This window comes from Anopheles coustani, assembly GCF_943734705.1.
Source record: "Anopheles coustani chromosome X unlocalized genomic scaffold, idAnoCousDA_361_x.2 X_unloc_20, whole genome shotgun sequence".
Taxonomy (NCBI): domain Eukaryota; kingdom Metazoa; phylum Arthropoda; class Insecta; order Diptera; family Culicidae; genus Anopheles; species Anopheles coustani.
The window spans coordinates 379826-395000 of NW_026525127.1; the positions used below are offsets into that span (position 1 = coordinate 379826).

The window sequence follows — 15175 nt, forward strand, 5'->3', positions numbered from 1 at the left end:
TGAAGCAAAGGACCCTGATGGGTCATATGGTATTGGTCGAAAAATCGGCTAAGTCCCAAAATGGGGATGTCAGAACTACACTCATGTGTTACCACACCAAGCAAGGCAAACTTATATGAAGCAAAGGACCCTGATGGGTCATATGGTATTTTACGAAAAATCGGCTAAGTCCCAAAATGGTGATGTCAGAACTACACTAAAATGTTACCACACCAAGCAAGGCAAACTTATATGAAGGCAAGGACCCTGATGGGTCATATGGTATTTTACGAAAAATCGGCTAAGTCCCAAAATGGTGATGTCAGAACTACACTAAAATGTTACCACACCAAGCAAGGCAAACTTATATGAAGGCAAGGACCCTGATGGGTCATATGGTATTTTTCGTAAAATCGGCTAAGTCCCAAAATGATGATGTCAGAACTACACTCAAATGTTACCACACCAAGCAAGGCAAACTTATATGAAGGCAAGGACCCTGATGGGTCATATGGTATTTTACGAAAAATCGGCTAAGTCCCAAAATGATGATGTCAGAACTACACTCAAATGTTACCACACCAAGCAAGGCAAACTTATATGAAGCAAAGGACCCTGATGGGTCATATGGTATTGATCGAAAAATCGGCTAAGTCCCAAAATGGTGATGTCAGAACTACACTCAAATGTTACCACACCAAGCAAGGCAAACTTATATGAAGGCAAGGACCCTGATGGGTCATATGGTATTTTACGAAAAATCGGCTAAGTCCCAAAATGATGATGTCAGAACTACACTCAAATGTTACCACACCAAGCAAGGCAAACTTATATGAAGCAAAGGACCCTGATGGGTCATATGGTATTGGTCGAAAAATCGGCTAAGTCCCAAAATGGGGATGTCAGAACTACACTCATGTGTTACCACACCAAGCAAGGCAAACTTATATGAAGCAAAGGACCCTGATGGGTCATATGGTATTTTACGAAAAATCGGCTAAGTCCCAAAATGGTGATGTCAGAACTACACTAAAATGTTACCACACCAAGCAAGGCAAACTTATATGAAGGCAAGGACCCTGATGGGTCATATGGTATTTTACGAAAAATCGGCTAAGTCCCAAAATGGTGATGTCAGAACTACACTAAAATGTTACCACACCAAGCAAGGCAAACTTATATGAAGGCAAGGACCCTGATGGGTCATATGGTATTTTACGAAAAATCGGCTAAGTCCCAAAATGGGGATGTCAGAACTACACTCAAATGTTACCACACCAAGCAAGGCAAACTTATATGAAGCAAAGGACCCTGATGGGTCATATGGTATTGATCGAAAAATCGGCTAAGTCCCAAAATGGGGATGTCAGAACTACACTCATGTGTTACCACATCAAGCAAGGCAAACTTATATGAAGCAAAGGACCCTGATGGGTCATATGGTATTGATCGAAAAATCGGCTAAGTCCCAAAATGGTGATGTCAGAACTACACTCAAATGTTACCACACCAAGCAAGGCAAACTTATATGAAGGCAAGGACCCTGATGGGTCATATGGTATTTTACGAAAAATCGGCTAAGTCCCAAAATGATGATGTCAGAACTACACTCAAATGTTACCACACCAAGCAAGGCAAACTTATATGAAGCAAAGGACCCTGATGGGTCATATGGTATTGGTCGAAAAATCGGCTAAGTCCCAAAATGGGGATGTCAGAACTACACTCATGTGTTACCACACCAAGCAAGGCAAACTTATATGAAGCAAAGGACCCTGATGGGTCATATGGTATTTTACGAAAAATCGGCTAAGTCCCAAAATGGTGATGTCAGAACTACACTAAAATGTTACCACACCAAGCAAGGCAAACTTATATGAAGGCAAGGACCCTGATGGGTCATATGGTATTTTACGAAAAATCGGCTAAGTCCCAAAATGGTGATGTCAGAACTACACTAAAATGTTACCACACCAAGCAAGGCAAACTTATATGAAGGCAAGGACCCTGATGGGTCATATGGTATTTTACGAAAAATCGGCTAAGTCCCAAAATGGGGATGTCAGAACTACACTCAAATGTTACCACACCAAGCAAGGCAAACTTATATGAAGCAAAGGACCCTGATGGGTCATATGGTATTGATCGAAAAATCGGCTAAGTCCCAAAATGGGGATGTCAGAACTACACTCATGTGTTACCACATCAAGCAAGGCAAACTTATATGAAGCAAAGGACCCTGATGGGTCATATGGTATTGATCGAAAAATCGGCTAAGTCCCAAAATGGGGATGTCAGAACTACACTCAAATGTTACCACACCAAGCAAGGCAAACTTATATGAAGGCAAGGACCCTGATGGGTCATATGGTATTTTACGAAAAATCGGCTAAGTCCCAAAATGGGGATGTCAGAACTACACTCAAATGTTACCACACCAAGCAAGGCAAACTTATATGAAGGCAAGGACCCTGATGGGTCATATGGTATTTTACGAAAAATCGGCTAAGTCGCAAAATGGGGATGTCAGAACTACACTCAAATGTTACCACACCAAGCAAGGCAAACTTATATGAAGCAAAGGACCCTGATGGGTCATATGGTATTTTACGAAAAATCGGCTAAGTCCCAAAATGGGGATGTCAGAACTACACTCAAATGTTACCACACCAAGCAAGGCAAACTTATATGAAGCAAAGGACCCTGATGGGTCATATGGTATTTTACGAAAAATCGGCTAAGTCCCAAAATGATGATGTCAGAACTACACTCAAATGTTACCACACCAAGCAAGGCAAACTTATATGAAGGCAAGGACCCTGATGGGTCATATGGTATTTTACGAAAAATCGGCTAAGTCCCAAAATGGGGATGTCAGAACTACACTCAAATGTTACCACACCAAGCAAGGCAAACTTATATGAAGCAAAGGACCCTGATGGGTCATATGGTATTGATTGAAAAATCGGCTAAGTCCCAAAATGGGGATGTCAGAACTACACTCAAATGTTACCACACCAAGCAAGGCAAACTTATATGAAGGAAAGGACCCATATGGGTCATATGGTATTTTACGAAAAATCGGCTAAGTCCCAAAATGAGGATGTCAGAACTAAACTAAAAAGTTACCACACCAAGCAAGGCAAAGTACCTAGGTGAACCCTAGGAAGAAACACGGACCAAGTCAGATGGCCTAAGTCAATAGAACAAGTGACCTAGGCAAAGTTGTATGGCGCTGAGGACCCTGAAAAATCTGGTTAGTGTAGTTTAGACAGGGTAGGTTTTTGGGTCGGCCGAACCCCCTTATTTTGGGTTTTGGCCGCATCAAGAAGCTACACCTAGGCAAACTGCCTAGGGTGAAAGTGCGAAGACCAATCGAATAGTAAGACAAGTTTTGACCGATCGCCCTAGGCAAGCTTGTATGAAGAAAGGGACCCTAAGGGTCATATGGAAATACATGAAAAATCGGCTAAGTCCCAAAATTGGGATGTCAGAACTACACTAAAAAGTTACCACATCAAGCAAGGCAAACTACCTAGGTGAACCCTAGCAAGAAACACGGACCAAGTCAGATGGCCTAAGTCAAGAGTGCAAGTGACCTAGGCAAAGTTGTATGACGGTGAGGACCCTGAAAAATCTGGTTAGTGTAGTTTAGACAGGGGAGGTTTTTGGGTCGGCTGAACCTCCTTATTTTGGGTTTTGACCTCCTCAAGAAGCTACACCTAGGCAAACTGCCTAGGGTGAAAGTGCGAAGACCAATCGAATAGTAAGACAAGTTTTGACCGATCGCCCTAGGCAAGCTTGTATGAAGAAAGGGACCCTATGGGTCATATGGAAATACATGAAAAATCGGCTAAGTCCCAAAATTGGGATGTCTGAACTACACTAAAAAGTTACCACATCAAGCAAGGCAAAGTACCTAGGTGAACCCTAGCAAGAAACACGGACCAAGTCAGATGGCCTAAGTCAAGAGAACAAGTGACCTAGGCAAAGTTGTATGACGGTGAGGACCCTGAAAAATCTGGTTAGTGTAGTTTAGACAGGGGAGGTTTTTGGGTCGGCTGAACCTCCTTATTTTGGGTTTTGACCTCCTCAAGAAGCTACACCTAGGCAAACTGCCTAGGGTGAAAGTGCGAAGACCAATCGAATAGTAAGACAAGTTTTGACCGATCGCCCTAGGCAAGCTTGTATGAAGAAAGGGACCCTATGGGTCATATGGAAATACATGAAAAATCGGCTAAGTCCCAAAATTGGGATGTCTGAACTACACTAAAAAGTTACCACAGCAAGCAAGGCAAAGTACCTAGGTGAACCCTAGGAAGAAACACGGACCAAGTCAGATGGCCTAAGTCAAGAGTACAAGTGACCTAGGCAAAGTTGTATGGCGCTGAGGACCCTGAAAAATCGGGTTAGTGTAGTTAAGACAGGGGAGGTTTCTGGGTCGGCTGAACCTCCTTATTTCGGGTTTTGGCCTCCTCAAGAAGACAGACCTAGGCAAACTGCCTAGGGTGAAAGTGCGAAGACCAATCGAATAGTAAGACAAGTTTTGACCGATCGCCCTAGGCAAGCTTGTATGAAGAAAGGGACCCTATGGGTCATATGGAAATACATGAAAAATCGGCTAAGTCCCAAAATTGGGATGTCTGAACTACACTAAAAAGTTACCACATCAAGCAAGGCAAAGTACCTAGGTGAACCCTAGGAAGAAACACGGACCAAGTCAGATGGCCTAAGTCAAGAGTACAAGTGACCTAGGCAAAGTTGTATGGCGCTGAGGACCCTGAAAAATCGGGTTAGTGTAGTTCAGACAGGGGAGGTTTCTGGGTCGGCTGAACCTCCTTATTTCGGGTTTTGGCCTCCTCAAGAAGACAGACCTAGGCAAAGTGCCTAGGGTGAAAGTGCGAAGACCAATCGAATAGTAAGACAAGTTTTGACCGATCGCCCTAGGCAAGCTTGTATGAAGAAAGGGACCCTATGGGTCATATGGAAATATACGAAAAATCGGCTAAGTCCCGAAATTGGGATGTCTGAACTACACTAAAAAGTTACCACATCAAGCAAGGCAAAGTACCTAGGTGAACCCTAGGAAGAAACACGGACCAAGTCAGATGGCCTAAGTCAAGAGTACAAGTGACCTAGGCAAAGTTGTATGGCGCTAAGGACCATGAAAAATCGGGTTAGTGTAGTTAAGACAGGGGAGGTTTCAGGGTCGGCTGGACCTCCTTATTTCGGGTTTTGGCCTCCTCAAGAAGACAGACCTAGGCGAACTGCCTAGGGTGAAAGTGCGAAGACCAATCGAATAGTAAGACAAGTTTTGACCGATCGCCCTAGGCAAGCTTGTATGAAGAAAGGGACCCTATGGGTCATATGGAAATACATGAAAAATCGGCTAAGTCCCAAAATTAGGATGTCTGAACTACACTAAAAAGTTACCACATCAAGCAAGGCAAAGTACCTAGGTGAACCCTAGGAAGAAACACGGACCAAGTCGGATGGCCTAAGTCAAGAGTACAAGTGACCTAGGCAAAGTTGTATGGCGCTGAGGACCCTGAAAAATCGGGTTAGTGTAGTTCAGACAGGGGAGGTTTCAGGGTCGGCCGAACCTCCTTATTTCGGGTTTTGGCCTCCTCAAGAAGACAGACCTAGGCGAACTGCCTAGGGTGAAAGTGCGAAGACCAATCGAATAGTAAGACAAGTTTTGACCGATCGCCCTAGGCAAGCTTGTATGAAGAAAGGGACCCTATGGGTCATATGGAAATATACGAAAAATCGGCTAAGTCCCAAAATTGGGATGTCAGAACTACACTATAAAGTTACCACATTAGCAAGGCAGACTTGTATGAAGAACGGGACCCTGGTGAAAGTAGCAAATATCCCAAACCGAACATGAATATTATACACACAAGAGTACGAACATAAAGGAACACGGACCAAGCGTACCGAGAGAATCGGTACTATAGAACCCTCGTGGTTCTACACAAAGACTTTATGTTAGGGGTTCAAGCCCCATAGTACTCAAACGGTGACAGTAGCAAATATCCCAAAACGAACGTGAATCTTATTCACAAGAGTACGAACATAAAGGAACACGGACCAAGCGTACCGAGAGAATCGGTACTATAGAGCCCTCGTGGTTCTACACAAAGACTTTATGTTCGGGGTTCACACCCCAAATCGAACGTGGAATTTACTTTCTGATGGTCATGCGGTCGTCCAAAGGGGTCTAGTATCCTGGGATGACAAGCATCACGGGCACAGCTCGTATCAAAACAGTCGAAGAGGCCCGCGAAAGCTTGCTTTCCATGGCTATGCGATGCACAAATTGAGTTTACTCACCGTAGTATAAAACGAACGAACCGAACCTATCCGAGTAGGGATAATGGGCGCAGTAACATACTTCTGTGACCCAGCGAGAGTTGAACGAGGTGACATGAACTGTCAGTGGCTTATATCAGATGGGATACATACATGAGATTGCTTTCAAATCTACACTCGAAAACCTAACCAAGTAAAAGCGAACGTGGGAAGGATTCGAAACCGGTCACGAAATCTTAAGCTGGAAAGAGTCATCACTATGGATACATATTATGCGAAACCAATCAAGTGCTCAGTACTGATCCAAAACCTAAGAGCACTAGTGAACACCTTATTCTCACCCTAGTTCACATCCAAGTGATCGACCACGTGTGTGAAGCAAAGACCAATCGAATTCCTCAATGAACCGAACACTATGAACAAATGGCCAGAAACGTTATAACTATCCAAACATCCTACTATCTAGCGAAAGTCATCACGATGGAACCATACAATGATCTTAACCTATAGCGCTCACCTATTCCTACCCAGAGTGCAAGTGAACAGATTGCCCACCCTTACCAGTTCACAACCACGTGATCGACTAACATACCGAGGTTACCACAAGTCAAAGTTATACGTTTACAAGCGCAAGACCAATCGAAAACCCCGAAAGCAATCTCGACCCAAAATGTATTATCCGTGAGTGTAGTCGAGTCTCGTACTCGTCATCTGTAATCGTCGGATAGAATATCCAGTACACGGTTGTCTTTCCAAATGAAATCTACATACAGAACTCGCTCTTGGCAAATGGGTGGCATTGGCGCAATCAGGAGCGAGTTCCCGTCCGGGTGCCAAGTGATTGGCAAATGTCTGGGGGAAAGCAACCATATATTGATTTGTCTGTTAGTGTACTGGGTGTTTGAGGTATGTAGTATCCACGCTTGGTTGGGTGTGTCAGAGGACCGTGAATGCGTTCGCAACCCCAATTGGGGTACATCGGGAATGATTTTGTGGAACCGATGTGCCCGGCACACACTAAGTTTTGTTGCAAGTTAATAGTGTGCCATGTCCGGGGGGGTTGTGATTAAACTCTGGTGAATTGCGTACTGTGGTGATTGGGGTATGAAAGCCCCGCAGTTGCAATGATCGGACGCGCCTAGCGTGTCCTTTAGTTGATGGTAGGGAAATGAAGGCCCTTGTCAGCTCACCTAAGTATTCATGGAAGTTTGGCATAAGGTCGCTGTGGTAGGGGTATGAAGGCCCCGTCAGCGCATGCACAATCGGGCGCACGAGCGCTTAGCGGAGTCGAATGCCGCTCAAGTGCCTGTCCGGTGCATCGGGTGTGTGTGTGATACGAGGGCAATGAGGTTCGCACGGGGGCTCGCCTCCCGTGTGCTACCGGACTTGACAACATATAGAACGTGGTGTTTGCTCCTCCGGGTGCAATGGGACAATGAACATTCGAACGCAAAGTCGGAATTCTGGTTGATCCTACCAGTAATATACGCTCGTCTCAAAGGTTAAGCCATGCATGTCTAAGTACAAACAGATTTAATGTGAAACCGCATAAGGCTCAGTATAACAGCTATAATTTACGAGATCATCAACCTAGTTACTTGGATAACTGTGGAAAATCTAGAGCTAATACATGCAACATGCCAGGACCCTCGCGGGAACTGGTGCACTTATTAGTCAAACCAATCGCGGGTTCTCCGTGTCATTGAGTTGAAGTCTGGATAATGATGCTGATCGTATGGTCTCGCACCGACGACAGATCTCGCAAATATCTGCCCTATCAACTATGGATGGTAGTATAGAGGACTACCATGGTTGCAACGGGTAACGGGGAATCAGGGTTCGATTCCGGAGAGGGAGCCTGAGAAATGGCTACCACATCCAAGGAAGGCAGCAGGCGCGTAAATTACCCAATCCCGGGACGGGGAGGTAGTGACGAGAAATAACAATATGAAACTCTTTAATGATGTTTCATAATTGGAATGAGTAGAGCATAAATCCTTCTACGAGGATCAAGTGGAGGGCAAGTCTGGTGCCAGCAGCCGCGGTAATTCCAGCTCCACTAGCGTATATTAAAATTGTTGCGGTTAAAACGTTCGAAGTTGATACTTGTCCAACACAGTCCGGCTCCGCCGACCCGGTCAACCCGTGGTCGGTGGGCCAAGTCGGAATCTGGTTGCGACTCAATGGTGTGGTAGGGCACCAAGTCTGTGTCATGGTGTGCCCTTCAACGGGTGCAAGTGTAACATAGAGCTCGACCGCTCACGTTTACCTTGAACAAATTAGAGTGCTTAAAGCAGGGTGCCCAAACGCCCTAGAATAATCTTGCATGGAATAATGGAATACGACCTTGGTCTAATCTTTCATTGGTTTGTACTCAGACCGGAGGTAATGATTAACAGAAGTAGTTGGGGACACTAGTATTACGGCGCGAGAGGTGAAATTCGTAGACCGTCGTAAGACTAACTAAAGCGAAGGCATTTGTCAAGGATGCTTTCTTTAATCAAGAACGAAAGTTAGAGGATCGAAGGCGATTAGATACCGCCCTAGTTCTAACCGTAAACGATGCCAACTAGCAATTGGGAGACGCTACAACCAGGTGCTCTCAGTAGCTTCCGGGAAACCAAAGTCAGGTTCCGGGGGAAGTATGGTTGCAAAGTTGAAACTTAAAGGAATTGACGGAAGGGCACCACAATGAAATGGAGCTTGCGGTTCAATTTGACTCAACACGGGAAAACTTACCAGGTCCGAACTTATGGAGGTGAGACAGATTAATAGCTCTTTCTCAAATTTAAGGGTAGTGGTGCATGGCCGTTCTTAGTTCGTGGATTGATTTGTCTGGTTAATTCCGATAACGAACGTGACTCACATATGCTAACTAGAACGCAGTCAGCGTTAATGCGTCGATGCCGATTGGAACGGGTTAGGACCTTTCGGTGGAGTATGACCTGACACCTTCGCTGTTCGTGTGCGCAAGTGCACTTACGGTACGCTGCTTAGCAGGACAATTTGTGTTTAGCAAAATGAGATCGAGCGATAACAGGTCCGTGATGCCCTTAGATGTTCTGGGCTACACGCGTGCTACAATGTGGGTAGCAGCGTGTCTCCTATTCCGAGAGGAACGGGAAATCACTCAAATACTCACTTAGTAGGGATTATGGATTGCAATGGTCCATATGAACTCGGAACTTCTAGTAAGTGCTGGTCATCAGCCAGCGTTGAATACGTCCCTGCCCTTTGTACACACCGCCCGTCGCTACTACCGATGGATTATTTAGTGAGGTCTTTGGAGATGATCGTTCGCTGGATCCTCGTGAACCGCGTCTGCTTTATCGAAGTTGACCGAACTTGATGATTTAGAGGAAGTAAAAGTCGTAACAAGGTTTCCGTAGGTGAACCTGCGGAAGGATCATTAGTGGCCAAGTGATCCTTCCAGAAGTCCGAACCTGCGGGTTGAGACTTCGGCACAAGTTGCCATATGATAATTGACGAAACACTATAGAAGTCCGAACCTGCGGGTTGAGACTTCGGCACAAGTTGCCATATGAACATTGACGAAACACTATGAAGTCCGAACCTGCGGGTTGAGACTTAGGCACAAGTTGCCTTATACATGACTTCGAACAAATACACAAGTCCGAACCTGCGGGTTGAGACTTAGGCACAAGTTGCCTTATACATGACTTCGAACAAATACACAAGTCCGAACCTGCGGGTTGAGACTTAGGCACAAGTTGCCATATGAAAGTTGACGAAACACTAACAAGTCCGAACCTGCGGGTTGAGACTTAGGCACACGTTGCCTTATACATGACTTCGAACAAATACACAAGTCCGAACCTGCGGGTTGAGACTTAGGCACAAGTTGCCTTATACATACATTGGCCAAATAAACAGAAGTCCGAACCTGCGGGTTGAGACTTAGGCACAAGTTGCCATATTATATTCGATCAAACACTAAGTAGTCCGAACCTGCGGGTTGAGACTCAAGACCGTAACAAGATGTCACTATACAAGTCCGAACCTAAGGGTTGAGACTTAATGCGATCTAGATACCAAGTTGACATCCAATACCTGTTGAGCAAAACCAAAGATTCCCTGTTCTCGAATGATTACACTATATAACAGGGAATCTTGAAGAAATCAAGCAAGCGTGAAACAAAGTCATCACTTGGGCATGCTCGATAGCCAACCACATGACCTTAACCTAAGAGAGCATGCAAACCACATGATACCTATAAACGATTAACCCGCCCTAGTTCAATCGTTCACCAAGTGATGACTTCAGTATGGCTAAGAGAAAAACTTTTAAATGGGAAAAACTCTAAGTCCGAACCTCCGGGTTGAGACTTCCGCGTCGGAGGTGGGCGCACCTCCTATCCGAAAGATGATGAATCAGGGGTGTTCGGTCAGCAATGGTCGGATACCCCGTCGTAGTCCAACTATGACAATCAAAGTCAAGACCTCCGGGTTGAGACTTTCCGCGAGTACAAGCATAAAGGAACACGGACCAAGCCGTACCGAGAGAATCGGTACTAGAGCCCTCGTGGTTCTACATTGAGAGAGCCCTCGTGGTTCTCATTAGGGGCTTTATGCAAGTCGTACTCAATACTGTGGTGTGAAGTATAAAGTATAGTCTTCGCCTGGTCCACGCTGCTTCGGCGGTCCTGGGTAAGATAGTTCATTCTAGCTTGCCCTATAGTGGAATGAGGACACTTAATGCTTCGTCTTTTAGCGGCGGCTAGACTCCTCCTCACGGGGAACGAGTTGACGCACACAGCGGCGGCTTACGCACTATGGCAATCATGGATGCCTGAAGATTCCGTGAAGTTCTCCCCTGGTCCACGCTGCCTCGGCAGTCCTGGGTAAAATGGAATATTTCCAGCTTGCCCTATAGTGGAAGAGGACTATCCAACAATATAAAGTCAAGACCTCCGGGTTGAGACTTTCCGCGTCGGTGGTGTCGCGCACCGCCTATCCGAAAGATGGTGTAACAGGGGTGTTCGATCAGCAATGGTCGGATGCCCCGTCATAGTCCAACTATGACAACCAAAGTCAAGACCTCCGGGTTGAGACTTTCCGCGTCCGGAGGTACGCGTACCGCCTACCCGAAAGATGGTGTGCTTCTGGGGTATTCGATGAGTCGGATACCCCGTCGTAGTCCAACTATGACAATCAAAGTCAAGACCTCCGGGTTGAGACTTCCGCGTCCGGAGGTACGCGTACCGCCTACCCGAAAGATGGTGAATCAGGGGTGTTCGATCAGCAATGGTCGGATGCCCCGTCGTAGTCCAACTATGACAATCAAAGTCAAGACCTCCGGGTTGAGACTTTCCGCGAGTACAAGCATAAAGGAACACGGACCAAGCCGTACCGAGAGAATCGGTACTAGAGCCCTCGCGGTTCTACATTGTGAGCCCTCGTGGTTCAAACTAGATACTTTATGCAAGGCGTACTCAAAACTGTGGTGTGAAGTATAAAGTATAGTCCTCATCTGGTCCACGCTGCTTCGGCGGTCCTGGGTAAGATAGTTAATTCTAGCTTGCCCTATGTGGAAGAGGACACAATACTTAATACTGTGGTGTAATGGACAAGGTATAGTCCTCCACTGGTCCACGCTGCTCCGGCGGTCCTGGGTAAGATAGTTCATTCTAGCTTGCCCTATGTGGAAGAGGACTCAATACCCTACCTGTTGAGCTTGAAACAAAGTCATCACTTGGGCATGCTCATATTGCCATACACAATTACATTATATTCGAATGAGCATGCAAGCGACCCTATATAGACCGAACCAAAACGATAGATACCGCCGTAGTTCACCCCCACCAAGTGATGACTTCAGTATGGCTAGTGTGTGAAGTATAAAGTATAGTCCTCCCCTGGTCCACACTGCTTCGGCGGTCCTGGGTAAGATAGTTAGTTCTAGCTTGCCCTATGTGGAAGAGGACACAATACTTAATACTTAGAGTACAAGCATAAAGGAACACGGACCAAGCCGTACCGAGAGAATCGGTACTAGAGCCCTCGTGGTTCTACATTGAGAGAGCCCTCGTGGTTCTCATTAGGGGCTTTATGCAAGTCGTACTCAATACTGTGGTGTGAAGTATAAAGTATAGAGTCCTCCACTGGTCCACGCTGCTCCGGCGGTCCTGGGTAAGATAGTTCATTCTAGCTTGCCCTATGTGGAAGAGGACTCAATACCCTACCTGTTGAGCTTGAAACAAAGTCATCACTTGGGCATGCTCATATTGCCATACAATATTCCATTATCTACTAATGAGCATGCAGCTATATGATTATAACCTGTAAACGATTACCCCGCCGTAGTTCAGCGCTTCAACCAAGTGATGACTTCAGTATGGCTAGTGTGTGAAGTATAAAGTATAGTCCTCCCCTGGTCCACACTGCTTCGGCGGTCCTGGGTAAGATAGTTAGTTCTAGCTTGCCCTATGTGGAAGAGGACACCATACTTAATACTGTGGTGTAATGAACAAAGTATAGTCCTCCACTGGTCCACGCTGCTTTGCAGTCCTGGGTAAGATAGTTAATTCTAGCTTGCCCTATGTGGAAGAGGGCATACAAGACAAAGTATAGTTCTCCCCTGGTCCACGCTGCTCCGGCGGTCCTGGGTAAGATAGTTAATTCTAGCTTGCCCTATGTGGAAGAGGACATAATACTCTACCTGTTGAGCTTTAAACAAAGTCATCACTTGGGCATGCTCTATAGCCAACCACATGACATTAACCTAAGAGAGCATGCAGCGTATTATCCCAATGCAAAGTAAACGATAGACTCGCCCTAGTTCAGTGCTTCAACCAAGTGATGACTTCAATATGGCTAGTGTGTGAAGTATAAAGTATAGTCCTCCCCTGGTCCACACTGCTTCGGCGGTCCTGGGTAAGATAGTTAGTTCTAGCTTGCCCTATGTGGAAGAGGACACCATACTTAATACTGTGGTGTAATGAACAAAGTATAGTCCTCCACTGGTCCACGCTGCTTTGCAGTCCTGGGTAAGATAGTTAATTCTAGCTTGCCCTATGTGGAAGAGGGCATACAAGACAAAGTATAGTTCTCCCCTGGTCCACGCTGCTTCGGCGGTCCTGGGTAAGATAGTTAATTCTAGCTTGCCCTATGTGGAAGAGAGCATACATGAACCAAGAACGAAGGTTATGATCGAGGAATGATTCGACAACTCACCGATGGTATGAAATGTGAAGAATTCAAGCAAGCACACAATCAAGTCATCACTTGGGCATGCTCGATAGCCAACCCTATGACATTAACCTAGTAGAGCATGCGAAAACCAATATATATACAAGTAATGTAAACGATGCCCCTCCCTAGTTCAGCGCTTCAACCAAGTGATGACTTCAGAATGGCTAAATCAAATCGGTTCAAAACATACCATCGGTACCCTATTGAAACACACAAGTCGATATTAAACCTCTTAATTGTGTAGTCCTCCACTGGTCCACGCCGCTTCGGCGGTCCTGGGTAAGATAGTTCATTCTAGCTTGCCCTATGTGGAAGAGGGCACATTACTCAATACTGTGGTGTGAAGTATAAAGTTCAGTTCTCCCCTGGTCCACGCTGCTTCGGCGGTCCTGGGTAAGATAGTTCATTCTAGCTTGCCCTATGTGGAAGAGGACACTTAATACTTCGTCTCTAAGCGGCGGCTTGACTCCTCCCTACGGGGAACGGGTTTACGCGCACAGCGGCGGCTTACGCACTATGGCAGTCATGGATGCCTTACGTTTCTATGAAAAGTGTGTTCCTCCCCTGGTCCACGCTGCTTCGGCAGTCCTGGGTAAGATAGTTAGTTCTAGCTTGCCCTATGTGGAAGAGGACACGTAGACTTACTGTGGTGTGAAGTATAAGGTTCAGTTCTCCCCTGGTCCACGCCGCTTCGGCCGTCCTGGGTAAAATGGATTCATCCAGCTTGCCCTATGTGGAATGAGGACACTTTATGCTTCGTCTCTAAGCGGCGGCTTGCTCCTCCCTACGGGGAACGGGTATACGCGCACAGCGGCGGCTTACGTTATGGCAGTCATGGATGCCTTACGTTTCCATGAAAAGTGTGTTCCTCCCCTGGTCCACGCTGCTTCGGCAGTCCTGGGTAAGATAGTTAGTTCTAGCTTGCCCTATGTGGAAGAGGACACGTAGACTTACTGTGGTGTGAAGTATAAGGTTCAGTTCTCCCCTGGTCCACGCCGCTTCGGCCGTCCTGGGTAAAATGGATTCATCCAGCTTGCCCTATGTGGAATGAGGACACTTTATGCTTCGTCTCTAAGCGGCGGCTTGCTCCTCCCTACGGGGAACGGGTATACGCGCACAGCGGCGGCTTACGCAAGTTAGTCACCCTCGGCAGTGGATCACTCGGCTCATGGATCGATGAAGACCGCAGCTAACTGCGCGTCATAATGTGAACTGCAGGACACATGAACATTGATAAGTTGAACGCATATTGCACGTCGTGGGAACCTACCATGATGTACAGATGACTGAGCGCTTATATTTGAGAAATGTATCGCATACATTTAACTACGCCGTGACACCCGTCACGAGACGTGCACCATGATGTTAACTAGGGTCGCGACGACCCGCTAGCATTAAAGAACCCGTGGTTTACAATATACTGGCATTGGAATTCGAAGTATTTAGAGCGTCCGTGTTCCCGCGTGAGGCGGAAGTACGAGGAGAAGGCGTGCTTGTGGTGTCTGTGGTGGTGTTTACTGATGTCTAGCTTCAGCTTATTTATTTATTTAAATAGAAGCGAAGATGTCAAAGTAGCGTCGAAGCAGCAGCGGTAGCACAAATGATTCAAGTATGGAAGTTGACCAAAGGAACACAAACAAACTAGCGTATGGGCAATGGAAGGTATCAG

At 46.1% G+C, this 15175-nt stretch overlaps 1 non-coding gene across 1 annotated transcript; it reads left to right on the forward strand.

Annotated features, from left to right (window-relative positions):
- The first annotated feature begins 14647 nt into the window (after positions 1 to 14647).
- Positions 14648 to 14802, forward strand: LOC131270291 (5.8S ribosomal RNA). Its single transcript, XR_009179397.1, has one exon. It is a non-coding gene; the product is annotated as a 5.8S ribosomal RNA (ribosomal RNA).
- Positions 14803 to 15175: the final 373 nt, after the last annotated feature.